A 21,235-nucleotide genomic window follows, 5' to 3' on the forward strand; every position below is an offset into this window, starting at 1 on the left:
CACGTGGAATCCATTCTCTCCCTTTCTGTCCTAAGTTTTGGCAGCAAGTACCCAGAAACAGCCTCTAGAAATTAGAAGGGATGTCAGGGTCACGATGGCCAGATCATGAGTCCAACTCTCCCCTACCTTCTATTTTCCTATTAAAATGATCAATAGGAGAACCAACAATGTGGAGAAACAAGCACCAATGCTAGGAGTTAGGGAAATGTGACAGACACACAAAGAAGAAGAGATGATGTATTTTAAAGAACAGAGACAGAAGATAAATTCAGGAACATTGTCTGAGAAAAAGAAATAAGTGGGGGATGGGGGCAGGGAAGAGCATGGCAGATTCTGGAGGTCCAAAACATCCAGGGTAATACCAGGAGGAGAGAATTGAGTACACAGAAGAAAACAAGAGAAAAAATATTCATGATATAAATAAATTTGTCTGTATGTTAAAGGGGCTCATTTTATACTAGACATATGTAATAAAAACAAATATCTGGATTTATTTTATTGACTTTTTTGTTTTTTAGATTCAGAGCTAAAACACTGCAGGTATACAGACAGAAAAACAGTCATCCAAAAAGGAAGAAAACAAAACAAGCTGGCTTGATGCTTCTCCTGAAATAGAAAAAAGAAACAGCCAATTCCAATAGTCAAAAATGTTACTTCTACAGAGGATGAGGGAAAAAATGGAAGATTATGACTGAAGAATATACAATAAATTAAGAAAGATTCTGTATATGGATGTAAGAAAAAGATATTCTTTGTTCCAAAAAGGCTCAGCAGGTAAACAACACTTGAACCCTCTGTGGGGGGAAACGTGTGTGGTGGGAAATTGGGCTGGTGTTTATAACTTGAAGAAGTATTTCAGCCAAGATATGAATCATAACGTAAGGAACTCAAGAATGGAAATGTCACAGTGTAATTAGTGAACAAAAAAATAAACAAAATTTAGATTTGTATTTTAGGTAAAATATATACATACATATATTGAGAAGAGATTATTTTAAAATAATTTATAGTATCAATAATAATCAGGATCTGAAATCCAAGATCAGAGCAGCAAAGGGAATGAGTGGGAAAATTTAACGTATACTTAGTTCCTCATCCAATATAGGAAGGAACCAAAGGCACTGCTTCCTTTATTCTCAATGCTGATGAAAAGTTTTAGACAAATTGTAACTTGCAGATAATTTCTAATAGAATAAAAAGTAATATTATCCTTTCAAATCATAAGAGTAAAGATATGTTAAAAGAAGACAGTAATAGAAAGAGAATCATATAGGTTCTCTGTACGTGTTCCCTCCATGTGCAGTGGCCTTTGGCCAGAGCCCCAGCAGCCAGGGGGTGACACTTGATCCACACACCGAGATGGACACTGGGCCCAAAGGATGCAGCACAGAGGCCGGGCTGAACCACCCACGTTCTTTGCTTGGGAGTTTGAACTACAAAACGTGAAGACTCTGGTCAGCACTCTCACTGGCGTAGGAGCCTGAGCCTCAGATGACCTGGAATTAAGAGGTCAGAGAGGCTATGAGTAAATAGGAAAGGCGGTTTGCCAAGAGAAGAAAAAGGTGAAGCAGACACACAGATGAGTGCTCACGTGGCCATAGACGTCATCTTTCCATGTCCCTCACGTAGAATGACTTCACATCTGAGGAAATGCAGAGGTTTCTTTTCCTTATATTAATAAATATTATTCTTGTCAAAAACATTGTCCCTTAGCAAAAGATAAAAACCAGCAAGGAAACATAAAAGAAACAAATATTATAATAACATTGGTGATATAAAACATTCAGACCATAACAACATACAATGGAATATTACTCAGCCTTAAAAAAGAAGGAAACCCTGCAATATGTGATGTGGATAGACTTTGAAAGCATGATACTAGGGGAAATAAGCCAGTCACAGAAGGGAAAATACTGCATGATCCCACTTCTGTAAATTACCTACAATAGTCGAACTCGTAGAAGAAGAGAGTAGAATGGTGGTTGGCAGGAGGTGGAGGGAGGGAGAAATGGGGAGCTGCTAATCAACATGTATACAATTCAGTTAGGCAAGATGAGTAAGTTCTAGAGAGCTGATGTCCAACATCACGCCTATAGATAGCAATACTGTGTCGTACACTTAAAAATCTGTGAAGAGTGCAGATCTCATGTTATGTGTTCTTACTACAATAAAAATAAATAAATAGATAAATGTGATCTAATCACCCCCGGATTACAATCTCTCAGGGACTTCTACAACAGAGATTCTCAACTTTGGGATGTCAACACACAACTGTATTTAGTACTGTGTTATGGTGCTTCACAGCTAATTATTTTTATTATTAATAAAGTATTGAAGTACTAAAGTATTGAAGGTTCCAACTTCTGAAGTTGAAATTATGACTGACCCTGCTAACCTCCACTACATCTGAACTTGCACTCCATACTTTAGTAGTGCCAAACGCTTGAAGTTTCTGGAGTACAACATTTATGCCCACCCCCTGGGCTTTGCAAATTCTGCTCTCCACCAGTAGTGTATTGGTAAATGTTCAACAACCAGCTCTCAGGGGAAAACAAAACCAAAAGCAAAAAGCCCCAGTTTGTAACATTTGCAGATTTCCGTGGTATAGATGTCCCCACCATGACTGATATCAAGCTATCACCATGAGGTCACTGAACACAGAGTAGGGAAGAGATGTGTAGTGTCACAATCATCATATAGCATTTATACACTAGACATAAATAATCTCAACAAATTCTTTTCTAAGAGATCTGGTAAGTCATGCCTACAAGTGAAAAAAATCACTAAATGGGCTTTTTATTTTTATTTTTTTAACCCAGTACAATGTGGCTTGCTTTCCAACCTGATTCTTGTACAGCATCACATGACAGATAGAAGACTCTCTTATCTTAACTCAAGCATTCCTTTCTGCTGATTTCAGGTCTTTACACAAAACTTAACTCTTTCAACCAATTGCCAACTAAAGAATCCCTGATTTGTAAGCCCCCACCACTTCAAGATGTCCTGCCTTTTTGGGTTGACCCAGTGTATACCTTCCATGTATTGATTTATGGTTTTATCTGTAATTCCTGCCTCTATGAATGTATAAAACCAAACTGTAACCCAGCTGTCTCAGGTGCATTTTCTCAAGACCTTTTGAGATTATGTTCCCTGGGCCATGGTCACACATATGTGGCTCATAATAAACCTCTTTACATTATTTTACAGAGTTTGAGTTTTTTGTTTTTTTTTTACCTACTGTCACCATTTTACCAAGGAGGAAAATGTGACCGAAACATACAAAATCAATCGCTCCTGGTCACACTGCTGTGAAATAGAAGTCAGGATTCAAACCCAGATTTCCTGATTCCAAAGCCTGTACTTTTTAGGCTCTAATTCACAACATTCATTTAATTGAGAAGCCACGTGACAGCATCAATTTTTTTAAAAAGTTATCCTCTCTGCTAATGGGTACTAGCAAAGAACACGACTACTGCCTGCATTAGAGTTCAATGTTTTTGAGTTTGTCTCGCTGGAAGGTGATACCAGAAAGCTCAACCTGTGTCTCATTTTCTGTTGCACCCCTGGACCCTGAACAGTGACTGGCACTCAAAAAATATCCATTAATTTATGTCATGGGAACAGTGGAACTTGAAACCCACTGAGAAAGAAAGTAGCACCTAACCCTAAGGCACTGACCTTTTTCCCTCCCATTTCAAGTCATGACTTGCCCCTCAACAGGCAGATAATATTCTTCAAGCAATTAATGATATGATAAGTGCCCACCCCACCCCCACTGAGCCTTACATCTGCCCATTGGCACATTGGTGAATTATCATGCATAACTAATTAAAGGTGAGCTCACACCCAGCTGCTAGGTCCGCTGTGTCAGGACCAACCACTAAACTGGTCATCAGAACACTTCCTCCTTCCCCCACCAATCCTTCCTTTCGGGTGTATGTGTGTTTGTGTGTGTGCGCGCGCGGGCATGCGTGCATGTGTGTGTGCTAATTTCAAATTCTTTCCCTGCATCAGCGAGCAGATGAGATCCTCAGCCTGCTTTCATCTTTCAGAAAAATGAATAGTGCAGAGAGAACATTATCAAATGAGCTGTTGAAGAAGTCAGTGAATATGTCATTGAGTGTGACTGCTTCCAGAATGAATTTAGATTTATCTCTGTTATCTTCCCACTCCCACCCAGCCCCCCTTGCCAGGCTGGCCCTCAGGGCAGGCGCCTGCCAGCTATGAATCCTGACCGACAGCTGTCTCTCCTGGCTGACAGGTCCAACAGGGGCCTCTGAGCTTGCTCAGGAATTTGGTTTGTTAACATTATAAATGAGCTCATTGGGCAGCCCTGTTAAACACCTCTCCTGCTTCTGCAATTTCTTAGAGGATTCCATTTCCATTAGGCAGACTTGACGACAGGGCCACACTCTCACTCTGAAATTGTTTTATCACATCAAGAGTTGCTGAATGGCTGTGACAACACAAGAACTAGAAAGCCTCTCTTTTCCTCCTATTTGGCTGTTTTATTAAAATCAAGGGACTCCAGTTCTTGCACCATTCACTTATTCATTTGCCAAATATTTATAGAACATCTCCTCCTGGAAGGAATTGTGTTAAGTGCAGGGTATATATTGGTAAATAGTACAGACAAGGTCCGTGCTCTTATGTAGCATAAGCTTCAGTTTATGGTCCACACCAGAAAGCAATTTCGATCATTTCTAGGTTCTCAAAGGAATAGACTATGAACCGAGGAAAGATGGTTGTTTAGGCAGAATGTTATAATCAGAACATGATCTTTGGGCTCAAGCAGGTCTATGTCAATAGTCTTGGATAGAAAATAGAAATTATTATATTTGAAACAAGAACAGGATATTATGAACAAGGGAGTCACAAAAGAAGGAAAAGATTTTAGAAATTAAAAACGTGGTAAGAACAATACAAAAATTCAATAAGGGGGTTGGAAGGTAAAGGTGAGGAAAAAAGAAAAGACAAAACAAAGAAATGGAAAATATGAGAGAAAAAGTAAGAAAATCAGAGATTGGAAATGGGGTTTTACACTTGGTTAATATGAGTTCCAGCGAAAGAAAACAGAGAAAAGAGAGGAGAGGATATTATCAGAAAAGTAATACAGGAAATTTTTCCACAATTGAAGAATGTGTTTCCAGGTTGCAAGGGTTTACTGGGTTTGAGAAATCGAATGAACAAAAAGACTCACCTGAAGTCATGTCATTGTGAAGTCTCAGGATCAAGAATAGAAAGATTCTAAAACGTACAGGAGTTATGGGAGAAGGGGAAGGAGTTTACCTCCCGAGGACTGGAAATAACAAGGGCATCAGGCTTCTTAACTGTGACACTGAGCAGAAATGATTTGCAACCTAGAATTCTGACCAAGCCAGATGATCGTGACATAAAAGGATAGACTAAAGATACAGTAGTCCGGCCGGGCACGGTGGCTCACGCCTGTAATCCTAGCACTCTGGGAGGCCGAGGTGGGTGGATCATTCGAGGTCAGGAGTTCGAGACCAGCCTGAGCAAGAGTGAGACCCTGTCTCTACTAAAAATAGAAAGAAATTATCTGGCCAACTAAAAATATATACAGAAAAAATTAGCCGGGCATGGTGGCGCATGCCTGTAGTCCCAGCTACTCGGGAGGCTGAGGCAGTAGGATTGGTTAAGCCCAGGAGTTTGAGGTTGCTGTGAGCTAGGCTGACGCCACGACACTCACTCTAGCCCAGGCAACAGAGCAAAACTCTGTCTAAAAAAAAAAAAAAAAAAAAAAAGATACAGTAGTCCTTTCTTATCTGCAGGACATATGTTTCAAGACCTCCAGTGGATGCCTGAAACTGTGGATAACATCAAGCCCTCTATATACTATGTTTTTTCTAGCTAGAAACAGAAAATAAGAATTTTGTTAGCAATGTATTTAGTAGTATAAGAGTACATACATACATATGATAAGATTTAATTTATAAATTAGGCACAGTGGGAGATTAACAATAACTACTATTCTCCCTCTCTCTGTCTTTTTCAAAGTATCTTAATGTACTATATTCACATATTTTGGGACTGTGGTTGACCACCTGTAACTAAAACTGCCAAAAGTGAAACCAGGGATAAGAGGGGACTACTCAACAGATGACCCTCGAACAGCACGGGTTTGAACTGCACGGGTCCACTTATATGTGGATTTTTTTCAATAAATACAGTCAGTCCTATGTAGCCAAAGGTTCCCCATCTGTAACCAAATGCAGATTGAAAATACAGTATTCAAGTGTTGCTAAACCTGAGTATATAGAAGGTCAATTTTCGTATGCTTGGGTCCCACAGGGCTGACTGCAGAACTTGAGTGTGTGCTGATTTGGGCACGGGGGTGGGGGCTGGAACCAATCCTCTGCATACACTGAGAGACAACTGTATTTTCAGACAAATAGGTTCTAAACAAAAAAAAATTTGTCTCCCCTGTACTCTTTCTCAGGATGCTACTGCAAAATGTGCTTTGCAGAAGCAAAGAAATCAAACAAACAAACAATCAAAAAGTCAAACATAGGATGTAGGAAACAAGGGCTCTTCAGGGAATTCCAGGATGCTGACAAAGACACGCCCCAGAACAAGGGCTTGAAGAGCTGTGGGTACAGCTTGGGAAGGATGCTGGAGGGCTCCGGGAAGGATGTGTCTAAGAGATAAGGCAAATGATACCTTTCCTGATGTGTTTTAATTATACCAAAAAAAGGTTTAGGATTCCATTAGAGTCTGTGGATGAATGAGGGATATCAAGTGCTATAGAAGTATTTGCTAAAGAAATAAAAAATAGTTATAATAATAACTGCAAAGCCCACTTCCTAGGTGGTGGCTCATCCCAGTTTACACAATCCCATGAAAAATGTATTCCATGTGATAGTGATAAGAAGCTCTGTAATTGCATGGCAGACCAGGACTCGGGCAGACCTGGGCTCCCCATCAGCTGGACTAGGGTCTTCTTTCACTCCCAACACTGCCACCTTTCAGGGTATAGACCTGAGATTGTAGATCCTTCAAGCAAATATTACTCTGGAAAAACAGAGCTGGTTTTAGCAAAGTATTCTGGAAAAGAGGATGACAACATGACACACAGGGAATGGAAGGGTGGCCTCATTTATTTACCAATTATTAAGCACCTGTGTGCTAGGCTTTCTAGGCAATCTGGTGACCTCAGCTCCATAATGCCTCAATATCCAATCATGGTTTGGGTGTGGCAAAGTCATAACATGTATCCAAAATGTTTTTACCACCATTATATCCTGAAATAAATAAAAATAAAAAAATAAAATAAATAAAAAATCCTGGTGGAAACTGGAGTACAGAGAACAGAGTGAGAATAGTGGCTTCGTAAGTGTGGAAGGGAAGGGGGAAGGAGGGCACACAGAGCCCCCTGCATTTTAGCCAAGTTATGTGTGGCCAGTGAGGACTCACAATAGAGAGGTACAAGGTAGAGACCAAGAAGCAGGGAGACAAAGACAGTGACAGAGTCAGAGAGAGGGAATTGGAGAGATATAACTGAGAATGAGACAGAAGGAGAAAACAAGGATTTCGTTAGCAATGCATTCAGTAGTATAAGAGATAAAAAGGAATATCCAATTAACACACCATATAATTGCTTGAAGACATTCTTTTTTATTTAAAGATGAAATAGCTAAGAGTTCTAATCAAAACTAGGGTCACAGCCTACATATTAAATGAAAGAAATTGATTGGGTTTTTATTATGCCCTGACTACTGCCAATGCGCCTGGATCACAGATTGCCATAAATTTATACTTATAAACTACTAATTGCCCAAGTCATAATGGTAACAATGGGATAATGAAATCATTCTGATCAAGCTGAAGCCAAATTCTGCTTGACAACATGGGGGCTTTGTGAGGGGGGACAGGCAGGAAGAAATTGTGTATACAGAGCCAGGATTCCATTATAATAAACACCAGCAGGAAAAGTACAAAGACCTCTGAGGGTCCTAAGTTCTGTTCTGGGGGGGCTTCTTTTTTAACAAATCATTTAAGAAGGGGGGTGGTTACATTTATAATACAAGCACTTGTATCCTTTATTTGTCTTGAAAAACTAATGACTGACTTAATCACATTTGATTAAAGGAGATGTGTTGATGTAGTCATGTGTTTCTGATTGCATTAGGCTTGATTGAAAGTGGCAGGGAGAGTATGTAATAGTCTAACTGCCCCCTATATCTTGTCATTGGGGCTTGGCAGGCATGACGTGGGAGAATCCTGGGGGAATAGTTTTGGTGAACAATGTCATCTTTCAACTTGGGGGAGGGGGCCCGCGGAAGTAATCTCCAACATAAAATCAGAGCTCCTATAGCAGAGCTAATGAAGGACTCAGAATTGATCCTCATACACTTCCATTTTTAGAGGACTGCAAAAAAATAAAAGGAAGAAAAAGCATGCACATATAAACAAAATTTCTTTCTAGAAACATGCAGATATTGAATGACAAGCTGGGTAGGCTTTTTAACTTTTTTTTTATTATTAATGTGCACAAGAAGATAAGTGCTTATATTTAGGGATAAATAGACAAACCCAATTTTTAAAATGAATTTATTAAAAACCTGACTTTTTCTGAGAAACATTTACATTGATGAAAAAAATTGATTCATAAGTCCTGCTATGGCAATACATAAATGCAGAGTGTGGAGGATAATTCAGGGCATGATACCAACAGCTCAACCAAACTGATACTGGGCATGCCAACACTGGGCTTCTCACAGCCATTCTTCAGACATTCCTCATCACATCTCACTTTGATGACTGAAGGGTCTTTACTCTTACCAACACCAAGGTAGGTTCTCTAAATACTGCTTGAGTAGAGTGTAGAGGTTCCAAACTCTGGCATGCATTGTAGTCACTGGAGGGCTTGTTAAAAATTCGATTTCTGAGTCCCAACTCCTAGAGTCTTGCATTCAGTAAGTCTGGGGTGAGGCCTGAGAATTTGCATTTTTAACAAGTTCCTGATGCTGGCATTCCAGGGACTAAATTTTGAGAGTACTGTGCTAGAGGAATCTTTTTAATTTGCTAATTGGATCATGTTTCACACCTGCTCAAAATTCCTCAGTGTTTTCCAGTTGTTTGCCAAGTAAAGTTTAAATGTCTTATTCTTTCATTTCGAGTCATTTTTGAAAGGAGGACTGGTTTGGGGACAGATGGACAGACAGACATGCCAGACAGGTAACCAAGCCCCTAAGCCTGCTGTTCCAAATCTCTTCATCATCTAGCACCAAACAACTTTTCTAATTAAAAAATTTCCATATATTATAAAATAAATACACATGATATATGGAAAAAATAGAGGTTATAGGAAAACATAAGACATGAATCCATTTCTTGGCCAAGAAAAAAAATCTAGACAGATTGACACCTATCCATGATTAATGAATACCACTTGGTGGTGACATTCTAGATGATTTTCACCATTTTTTTTTTGACTTTTCTATATTGCTCAATTTTTATGAAAATGATACAGCTGTTTCTCAAGAAAAAAAAATTGAAGAAATCATCTACACCTCTACCATCGAAATGCTTACTTTCTAAACTCTAATTCTTGTGCTTTTTCTTCATGTAGCCATTTTTTCAAAGTGAATGATACATAACTTCCCAAGTTCAACTTGTGCTCTTTTGCCCTGCCTGTCCAGTCCATCCTCCTGGTATGAGTATCAGTATCAACAGTAAATCATTGCCAAGTCTGCCATCCCTTGATGGGATCACACTAATCCTCTGGCTTATTTCCTGAGATGCTCTGGGAAGCGCTCTGAACTAGAAGACCATACCTCCAGCCCAATCTCTTCCAAGGGCCTGTTGGGACACCTGAGGGCCTGGCCTCATCTCACAGAGAACATGGGCTTTCCACAGTGCTTCATTGCAGCTCAGTCACACTCCAGCTATGCGACCAGTTAAGTTTTCTGAACCTCGGACTCGTGGTCTATAGAACAGAGACATCAATACATAATGACAGGGCTGATGGAGGATTAAATAACATGGGAATGTGCCTGCCCCACAGGAAGTATTCATTAAACACGATTCTCCAGCTTCACCCCACTTCCTCATCCTTATAACAGGGGTGTTCCTCATCAGTGCTACCTACGTCCCCTACTGATGGGGTTGCATGAGGTTTGGATCTGCTCTAATGCTTTAAAAAAAAAAAAAAGAACAAGTTTTTCAGAAGTGTGATTATTACACCAGGATTTTTGTAATCATAGACAGAGTCTATGGAGGTGAGGGTTCTAATCCAAACTCCCATTCTCTGTAATCAACTCCTTGGTCAGAAAATAACTACCTTACGAAACTGTTGGGTGGCCTTGGGTGAGCTGTATCCTCTCCCAAACCCTCAGCACTCCTCCCTTATCACCCACCCATACCATGAGGAGGTGGTTGTGTTTTTTTCCCAAAAGCCTTCTTTTTCTTCTTCTTCTTCTTCTTTTTTTTTTTTTTTTAACTAGAGCCCTATGAGTTCTAACATTCTCTGATTCTATGAGCTTATGAAACTGATAAATGAATTAATATAAAAGGAAGTAGGGGATAAAATGATTGAAAGAAGGGAAGAGAGGTGGTCAGCAGGAGAAATGAGTGACAGTAAAATAAGTGAAGGGAAAATGGAAAATGGAGCAATGAACAAACAAACAAAAATGGAGCCTTGCACATCAGCAAAAGAAAGACGCACCAGGCAGCCTATCCGCAGAGAAGATAGACATATATTTTTCTGCACAGCTATTTTTCACTCTCACACACAATGAAGGCAGAGCCATAGTTAGAATTTTTAGTAGCTTGAAGCTAATTTAAACTTCATCGTTCTGTTTGACTAGCATTAAAATATCATATAGATTTTTCTCCAGTGGGTTTGTACATCACCACATAATTGGCACCCTCGATACCTGCTATTACTCTCTCTTCCACAATAGAGGTGGTCAGAAAGTTCAGAGAGAAAAAAAATCCCCCTCTGCATCTACTTGATTTCACAACACAGAATGAATGTGAGACATGGATCTGGTTTTAAATAAATTATTAGCACCATATAATTTCTTGTCATATAATCGAGGGTTCATTTCATGTGAAAAAAAAGTGAGAAAATAATTTGCAAATAGGTTTCAGCATGAAAACATGCAAGAATACCTAAAACAGAACTTTTGGTGGTGAAAAATGTTTTATAAAATATGTACTTCCTCTTGGGGTTTCTGCTTTTTTCCCTTTTTTTTTTTTAAAGAAAAAAAACCATTTATGTTATAGATAACTTTAGTTATCGTTATCATTTCTTGCATTTGGGGACTCCATTGTGTATTCATTTCAGTTACATTTTGCTTTTTACGAATTGGAGATACTTAGAGTTAGGAGGAAGGTCTAGGTTCATCTGGACTGATATCCTGTCCAAAGCTGAATCCCCTGCTATAGCTTCCCAGGCATTTGGTTGTTCTGCCTCTTGTTGTATACAGCCCTAGACAGGCCACCTAAGCACTTATCAGGGAGGCATCAATCTCAATGGGATCTGGGACATGGGCTTAAATCCTAGACCTGCCATTTACCTTCTGTGTGATTGTGGGCAAGTCATTTGACCTTCAGAGCATTGGCTGCTTAGCTGTGAAGTGGGGACTATGTCCCTACGCATAAGGGGGTGTGAGGTTTCAGAGAGAAAATGGCTTTGAGAGTCCAAACACAGTGGCTGGAATGCAGTGGGTGCCCAATAAAAGTGCAGCCTATTCTGTGTGATGGCACCATCTATTCCCTGCTTAACAGATTTCTTTTCCCTAATCTGTCTGAGAGTGAGCTGAAATCTGCCCCCAGGTGACTTGGACCCATTATATGTTGCTCTGACCTACACAGAGCAAGGCTGTCCCTATGCTTCTCCCATGTGGTGAAAATTCGCCAACATTGTGTCCCTTTGTCTCTTCTCATCTCCTCGCCAAGCAGCCCTGATGATAACAGAACGAGCCCACTGGATAACATGGATTGAGGTAGGTGTCACCAGCAATTAGCCAGAAAGCCATATCCTAAAGTTCATCTGTCTCTGTAAAATGGAAATGCACTGGTGGGGAGGATTATGAAGTATATTCCATAGGCAAGTCTGGCTTCGGAGGCTCAGCCTAGGTGTCTTGCACAAACTTCTAGTTGTAAAAGTATCTTTATCCTAATGCATTTCTCTCATCTGTAGCAGCCTCATTCTCCAAGCATTTGCTGCTAATGAATTATGCATCATACCTAAAAACAAACAACTAAGATATTCAGTGACTTCTTTAAATGGTTTAATAAATAGAGTATTAACCAAATGTTGATAAATAAAGCATTCATTTTTGTTCTTATCTCAAGAAAGAAAGAATCATCTGGAGGGAGTAGTGGTGATAAAAAAGACTGGGGCAAATGACCACCCATCATTTACAAGCTTCTCAGGAGCTCATGCAGGCCTTCTAGCCAGCCCCATTAAAACAGGGTTCTCCCCTCTGTCTGATGACTTGACCTCACTTAGATTTTTCTTGTCTTCCCAGGCCCATTGCCACTGCTTTCTCTCAGATTTTATCAGATCTTCTCTGGCTGAACAGAATAACTGATCACCCTTTATCCAGGATCAGCTGCCTCTGACCCACAGCTCCAGGGCTGTTTCTACATACCACACCCAAGTGGATCAGTCTTTTATTTAAAATCCTTTGGCAAGTCCCAATGGCTTCACAAATGGAATGTAACTTCACAATCTTGCACACAGTACACTTGAAGCTCTGATTCCAGCTGATACTCCTTCCTTCTAACTCCTTTTTCATTGCCTACGCCATGCTCCCTACTATTTCTGCTTTGTGCATGCTATTTGCTGTAGGTGCAAAGCCCTTCCCTGCCCTACTCCATTTGGAATTTGTCTTTCTTTCTTTTTAAAATTTCTTTTTATTTTTTACATCAGATGGAAAAAAGGTTCTGTGCACTTTCAACATGGCAGCGTAGCGATTCCAGGGAGTGCCATCACCAGGCTGGAATATTTCTATTCTTTCTTCATGTCTCAGTTCAGATATCACTTCCTCTGGGAATGCTCCACAACTTCTGCAGGTGACATCAAAAGCTCCCTTCCCCATCTGTACTCCTGTAGTGCTTGGCACAGACTTCCATATTACAACTCAACACACTGTAGCATGTGGGTGTTTTTTCCCTTTTTGACTTTGAGTCCTCTAAGGGCAAAGTCTGTGTTTTGTTTGTTTTTGTTCCCATCCCTGCTGCCATCCTAGCTGTTTAATTCTTGTCTACCAGAGATCAGAGGATTTATTTAACAGATTGGGAAATTGAGACCAAGTGGCAAAATGGGGATTTCATATATAGGACATCTGTCCTAGTGGGCACTGTATTTGATGCATTAGGTTCACATTCTCATTTAATTTGTCCCAAGCCTTTGAGGTATGTATCTTAGCACCATTTTACCTAAGAAGCTAGAGGTGGCGTGGGGATGAGGGCATCTGTTAATATGTCACAGAGTGAGTTGGTGGTAAACCTTGTTCATCAACCTTGGAGTCCTGAATTTCCTGCCCTGGTATTCCCCTTGGTTCTCTCTTCCTTCTAGACTTTCCATCAGCTACCATTTTCTCTCTCGTTCTTGTTTTGCCCTCTCCTTTCTTTCTTTCCCAATCTTTCTCTCCACTAAATTTTTCCCTTTCCTTTGCCTCCACCTCTTGTTCCAACTCCTATTTCTCCTTCCCTTTCCTTTTCCTTTAATTCTGTTTTACTTTTTCCAGTCCAGTAATATTTCCCTAGGAAAATGAACTTTGTGTCTATTATCATGGCTTCCTTTCTCTGTGCCCAGCTGCCTCCACCCCCATTTCTTTGGCTGTGGATAAGGAAGGCTTTGGTCACCATGCTCCTCAACTTGATGCACAGTCCTCTTGAGGTCCGGACATGTGGGCAGCTGCCTCTCCAGAATAGAGAATGAAATGACACACAGAGGGAGTGCCTGTCACTTCCTATGCCCTAGGGTAAAATATTCAGCAAAGGTTTCCACAGTCCAGATATTCACTAACTTCTGAAGATGGAAAAGTAATAGCTGTCTTAGGAACTCATTTGCTTGTAAAACTTTTCTATGTATGTGAAAAGCTTGTGAAGTCCTATACATTTAAAACATACTTGTTCCATGATCTTTGAAATAAATGCTAGAGAATGATAAAATTACTTTTTTTGGGGGGATGTGTTGATTATTTGATTGCAAACAATTTTGTTCATTTAACTATTCATTAACATAACAAGATGAAAAATTCTTAGAACATAGTTTGCATAGATTTAGAACTTAAAGAATTTAATCAAAAGTAAATATAACCTTGGGAAATTAAGCAATTAAATATTAGAGAGCTAAATCCTAGACTAGTATGATTAATACTTGTAGGAATTTTTATTTTCTTTCTCTTGTGAGGGAAGTCCTTAGTTATTAGAGCTTTGTAAGATTATTAAGTATATAACTTCCAGGGACTCAGTTTCCAGTATCCAAAAGGAGGGACAAAAACAAAAGACCTGGCCCTGAAGAGTCTGGCTGGGAGATGTTTGCAGATGGAATTTGGAAAAAGTAGAGCATCCCCTAGAGAAGTGGAGAGGTGGCCACGCTCAGTGGCCATAAAGTGAGCAAAGGGAGCTTTAGGAACTCTAGAACAAGAAGTGGCTTTAGCTTAGCATTCAGTAGCTCTGCTCCACAGGTCTGTGAGCTCCTTATGGGCTAGCTTGTGTCTAATTCATCTTTGCTACTCCAAAACCTAACACAGCACTTGGGCATAGTAGATATCCAATAAATGTTTGTTGAATGAATACTACCTAATATTTCTTGAATCCTTATTATATGTCAGGCTAGTCTAAGTGCTTTACTTTTTATTAACTTTAAATTCCATGACAACCCTAAGTGGCAGATACTTTCATTTTTGCCATTTTAAGAGGGGGTAAGTGAGGTGTGGGGAGTTTAAGTAATTTGTTCAAGGCTACAGGTAGTAGTATGTGGCTCAGCAAGGATTTGAACCTAATGAGTCTGGTTTAATGCTCATGTTTGTAGGGACTCCTAGGGACTCATTACCAAAATACCAGGAGTTCATGAACCATGAACCCTCTTGTTTCCTTGCCAGAGAAGGGGGAAGTAGGGTTCCAGTGATACTTGGGGGTAAAAGTAACAGTTGTTTTGTGCCAGAAAAACACCTAATCTAATCTTATTTAATCTTCTCAATAATCCTATTTGGTAGACAGTATTATTCCCATTTAGAAAATTGAGACACAACAAGATAAAAAATTTGTTTAATGTCACGAAGCTGGTAAATAGCAGAGCCAATGTTCTTTTCACCATGCCAAGGTCCTATTGTCACTCGAAAATGATAGCTCCTGGATTATCCTTGCCCAGGAAATGTGGCCCAATGCCCCTCCCTCCATCTCTTTGTTCTCAGTGCATCTCAGTTGACACTTTGTTCACCTGAACTCTGCTTGAGACTGATCAGTGGAGTAGAGGAAGTAAAACAAAGTATAAAAGAATATTGCTTTACTGCGGAGAATGAGTTTTTTTGAAAGAAATGTCCTAGACAATCAGCCAAATGCTTAAAGCATCATGAAGGTGATTCAAGAGAGGAGAATTGAGTGGCTACATTCTGGGTTGAACCACCATCCTGTCCAAGAGGTCCAAAGACCAGGAGTCCAGTCTATGTTGTAATCACAGAAGAGTTCACCTTACCCAAAAGAAGATCCCAAGAGGAACTACATACTCCATATTGCTCTCAGCTTTAAACCTAGGTCTAGCTTTAAACCCAGGTTTGTGAGTCTATTTGGCTGAGCCCAGTCTCATAACCAAGTCCTGTCTCAAGGGACACCATGACTGTGGCTCATAACCCTGGACTTTTGAACCTGGAGCGAGGAACACAAAGAAGCAGGAGCAGTGGAGAGTTTGCCAAGACTGCTCCTTCAGATTGCCAGCAATTTTCTGAACTCCTCAATACTTTTTCTGTAAGATCCCTGATTGGTACTAGGCCCTCAGATAGGCCACTCTCCTCTCTTGCCCACTTGTGAACTCCCAGGTTAATGTTGGTCTTCTCAAGACTAGGGAGGACAGGGAATCTGCAACCATGTTCAGGTTTTGCCCAGACTCCATGTAGAGTGCCTTTAAATCCCAACATGAGAAGTGAACCCGGAAGAGCTAATGTCATTAAACAAGGAAATGGCAGTTTAAGCTGCAGGCTGCCCTGGAATTCTGGTCCTGTGATTCCCAAAGCTGAGCTGACCTCCATCTGTGAGCTCCATTTCAAGCCACAGGCCTTTGCTCTTGGAAATTACCCCTGTGCAAGATGCTCAACTTCTATCCCAGTTTGAGGAAATTGCCCATGTTGGTGTCTGAGTCTCCGGCCCCTCCATCACTCTTACTTATGGACCTTCCTGGGAACCCGCCCCTCCATGAAAATCCATTTCCAGCTCACGAACATTTCTCTTAAAATGGACTATGCTGAACCACAGGGGAAGAAAGGCCATAAACTCTCAAAAACCAGAAGAAAGAGACTTGAGTGGAAGCCTGCTTTACCTCTTAGTGCCTGTGTCACTTAATCTCTCCAAACTGGAATTTCATGAACTGTAAAATGATAATAGAAATAGGACCTACCCTAGGGTTGTTCTGAGGGGCTTGAATGAGATAATCCATTTGGAACCCTTGTATGTTCAATAAATGATCTCTTTCACTTGAGTTTGTAGCATCCATCTCTAATTCATCATAACACCAGAGAAACATCCTATTAGTGCTCCTTGAATCCCTCCCCTAACCACAGTACTTCATGATGATTTCATACCTATTATTTCATTGGCTTTTAAAGCAATTCCTTTGAAGAAGGCAGAAAAAAAATCATGCCTGTTCTACTGAAGAAGCTCTTCTAAAGAGCTTCTTCAGCTCTTTAAAATGCAAGCAATCTGCTCCTGGGAGTGACCTGCTATTTGCTTACACATGTTCCCATTCATTGATTCCCTAAGTTACCTATACTTCTTTGGCTTGAAACTTTGGCTCCAGTTTTCAGACTGACACCTTGGGATTTAGTGACTAATATTGAGGTATGTACTTGGCTCATACCTTGAGTCTGCTCTGGTAATCCTGTGGATTATAAGTGTCTTTATTCAGACAGTCAGAACTCCACTCTTGGAGGCTGCCTATCTGCTTATTGGCTCAAGTCACAGAAATCAGGAATAAGAGGCGCCTATCTTGAGGCAGCCCAATTTCCAGCCTGGTTTGAGGTTTCATAACTGGTCACCCCAATTCTACAGGGAACTGTTTCAGTTTAGATGGTTTTCCAAAGAGTTGATGCCACTTGCTTGTATTCCTTTATAGTTTTTATTTATTTTTAATCCTCTATATACTGAATTTCTGTATTGCTATGGTGCACATGCACAATCACTCATTCCTTCCTTCTCAAAAAATAAATGTATGGGCTCTGACAGCCTGTAGCCTTTGGCACTCTCAGTGAAATTGAAAAGTCTATATAGCAGATAGGGTCTCTCTTTATTATAAGTTCTAGAACTCTCTTTATTATAAGTTCTGAACATTATTATCTGGTATTAACAATGGCCATACCTCAGTCTTGGACTACTTGCTATAGTCCAAGCTTTGTCTCTAACTCCATGGAAATTGGCTACATTATTTCACCTCTGTATATTTCAGTGTTTTCATGTGTGGTACTAGAATAATTATATCTGCCTTGATTAATCCTCAGGATAGTTGTGAAGATCCAAAGATATGTAGATATATTTCAAAAATTATAAAGTAACATACAAGTTCATATCATTAAATTTAATGCTAATCAAAGTAATTGGCTTTGAAACTAAATTGATACAGAGAACTGAACCATTTTAAGTATTGGTCAGCTGTTAAGATTAACCCTAAAGTTCTGACTTCATGAAAATACTTTGGAAATAATGACTGATACTGAGCCAGAATTCAGATTTTGGTGGAAACATTTAAGTAGATATTCAAGAAATGTGAAATCAGGATGTGCCTTCTTTATTAACCAAGTAAGCAGCACAGAGGCACACATACGTGCAATTACACACATTCTGTCTGTCTCTCTGGGTCTCTCTCACACACACACACACACACACACACAGAAAGAATATTACCCACCTAAGAAATAACAGGCCAGGGTGTGGTGGCTCATGCTTGTAATCAATCCTAGCACTTTGGGAGGCTGAGGTGGGAGGATCACTTGAGCCCAGGAGTTTGAGGCTGTAGTGAGCTATGATCACACCACTGCACTCTGGCTTATTTCCAAAAAAAAAAAAAAAAGACAAAATAAAACAGAATTTTTTATACAAACATGTTCCAATAGTGGGTTAGTTGTGTGAAATACTTTGAATCATTTGCTCTCTACAACACTACAATGAGGTAGGCATTATTATCCCCATTTTACAGATGAGGAAAATGAGACTTGGAAACATACATCTTGCTTCTGGTCACACTGTTAGCAGACAGTAAAATTAGGATTCATACCCCTGACTACATTTCCAAAATCTCTGGCCTTTCCACCACGCCATTTTTCCCAAATAACCATCCTTTTGACTGGTTTCTGACTTTCTGCCTCCAAAGACTCGGGAACAGGTTAAAAATAAAAATTCCTGGGCTCCACTCCTGGAAATTCCAGTTTGGTAGTTCTGGGTTGAGTCTTCCAAATCTCTGCACTTAACAAACATCCCAGGAAATTGTGAAGGGCGGCTAGGTTTAGAACCACACCATACTGCTAACTTCAATGTGTCACATGAGAAAAGATCAATAATGTTGGAACTTCTGGAAAGGGTAAGAAATTGGTGAGAACATCTGGGAAATCACACACACACACACACACACACACACACACACATCTTTCCTTTCCCTACACAAAAATGTAAGTTCCAGTTACATCTCAATCCTATCCAAGGGAAGGGATTTTTGTCTGTGTTTTTCACTCATGCAGTCTAAGTGCCTAGAACAGTGTCTGATATATAACAGATTGCTGTAAATATTTGCTAAATGGATGAATGGATAGTTTCCTTGACAAAGAGATGAATATGCAAATAGATTGGAAAAATAGGTATGAGTATCTGGTTCTATGTTTGCTCATTTCTGTGTAAGATCTTTAAAATCGTTAATGCCTGGTGCAGATGTTCCAATTCAACAACGTGCTGGTCCTTTTCACAGCTTTGTAATCTTTCTCCTGAAATTGTTAATGAAAGTTGGAGACAAACATACCACAGTTCAGTTCGAAATTGGGCTCCTCAGTCCCTTTGGTTCATTTCCTCTCAAATTTATGAATTCAAGAAGAACTTGTCTACTCTCTGAATGAGACGATTGTGGCAAAACAAATTTATGAATCCAGTCAGGAAGGAACAGAAGAGATTCCACTGGTTTGATGGATGTGCCTCAACAAATCCCTGCCTCCCTCTGAAGCTGGGGGGTTGGAAGAAGTTTGAAGAGAGGACATGAGAAATCTATTTGTGAAGTGATATGGATCCCAAGTGAACGGGCCCAGAGGTAGGGAAGGCAGCAGTCTGCATCCATTAGCATCGCCAACATCTGTCCTCCTTCCAGCCACCTCCACCGAGGCCCCCTGACCACAGCCTGTCACTACATCTTGTGCTCAGATGTTCCGCTTGAGCAGAGCATTCATAGCACTAATGTCGGGGTGAGCCTAAGCGTTACAGGGGAAAATGTAACCGGAGTGGAGGCAGCATACAGAGCAGGCTGGCAAGCTTCTCCAGTGATGGCTACCACGTTGCTAAAGGATTCACTATTCCAGGACATAGAACTCTGTACTGTTAACAACCTAACTCCCACCCACAACATCCGTAGGATCAGAAGTTGAGCTGATGTGTGCTCAAGTTCATTTTACCCCAACTCAAGCATGCAAATTTTCTCAGGCCTAGCCCACGCCATTCAGCCACAGCCAGCTTCTCATAAATTATAACCACAGCTAACATGTTGGGAACTTCCTGTGCTCCAGGTTTTGTGCTAAGCACTTTAAGATATAATGTCCTTGAATCCTCACGGTTGGATAGGGATCTGAATATCCATATTTCACAAATGGAGATGCTGACGCTCAAAGTTGAATACCTTACCCAGGACTACACAGCGGGTAAGAGGTGGAGGTGGGATTCTGCCTTCTTTCAAACCCGCACAGCGGTGGAACACCAGCCCTGGTCCTTCAGATTCCACCTTTCAGCTCCTCCTCCCAATTCCCTGCCTCCTGTGTCTCACTGGGCACTCACATGACTCTTGGAGTCTTTGCTCTGCAGTTCTGCCTCAAGCCTAGCACTTAGCACTTCACCTACACCTATTATCTACTTCAACGACATAGATTCCCTTAGGCTTCTTCTGGTCACGTTGCACAAGAGTTACAGTTTGTCATGCAACTCCTGGTTTTCCGTATATTGGAAAAGAAAGGAGAGGCAGAGAACCCTTTGATGTTGGTGAATCAGGACACAAGGAGGAGTTACAGCATCACTATGAGTGAGATGGTGGAGTCTCTGATGTGTGTGAAGCTCAAAAGAACGTTCTAAGAAACACTTGCAGAGTTCAAATCCTGACTCAATTGCTGTGTGACCTGGGCAAATTACGTAACTTCTTTGGTTCTGACTTCACATCTGTGAAATGAGGAAGATTGTTCCTACGAGACAGAAGACAGGTTGCTGTAAGGGTGAAGTGCATTGGGACCTGTGGCCCATTGCCTGGTGCTTAGAGGATTTACTAACATTGGTTCCCTGAACCCATGCCACGAAAGGGATGATTCCTGGAGAGCTCCTCACTGAGGAGCACTTCTAATGTACGTGAGGTTGAGTATTCTCTGCTAGACTGATCCTGCTGCCCCAGAATTCAACCCCTAAAAGCATTCTCCTCACCCTTCATCTGAGCTTCAAGTGTCCAAGAACATGGAGCTTACTGATCTTTGGCCAAACCCACGTTCAGGGGACATTCTGAAGTATAGAATAGAGCTACTTTCTGTGAGCCCTCAAGAGCCACAATCCCAAGACCTCTGGAAGAAAGCCACTCTTTACATGTCCCTTCGTGCTGCAGCTGCCAGGCTAGGACCTCACTGTGGCCTCACTGTCCTGGCCTACCTTTGGTGTCTGCACAGTCTGAAGTCTCTTGGCTTCTTAGTTCAGAATAGGTGGAAGGCTTGGAGCAGGGAAACTGAAGAAGTGTTCCTGCCACGAGAGCTCTCAGCCAGGTCCAAAGAGAAGAAGGAAGTGTAAGAGAAGAGAACCACTACTGACTGGGTCCTGATTTGTG

This window comes from Eulemur rufifrons, chromosome 6, assembly GCF_041146395.1.
Source record: "Eulemur rufifrons isolate Redbay chromosome 6, OSU_ERuf_1, whole genome shotgun sequence".
Lineage (NCBI taxonomy): Eukaryota > Metazoa > Chordata > Mammalia > Primates > Lemuridae > Eulemur > Eulemur rufifrons.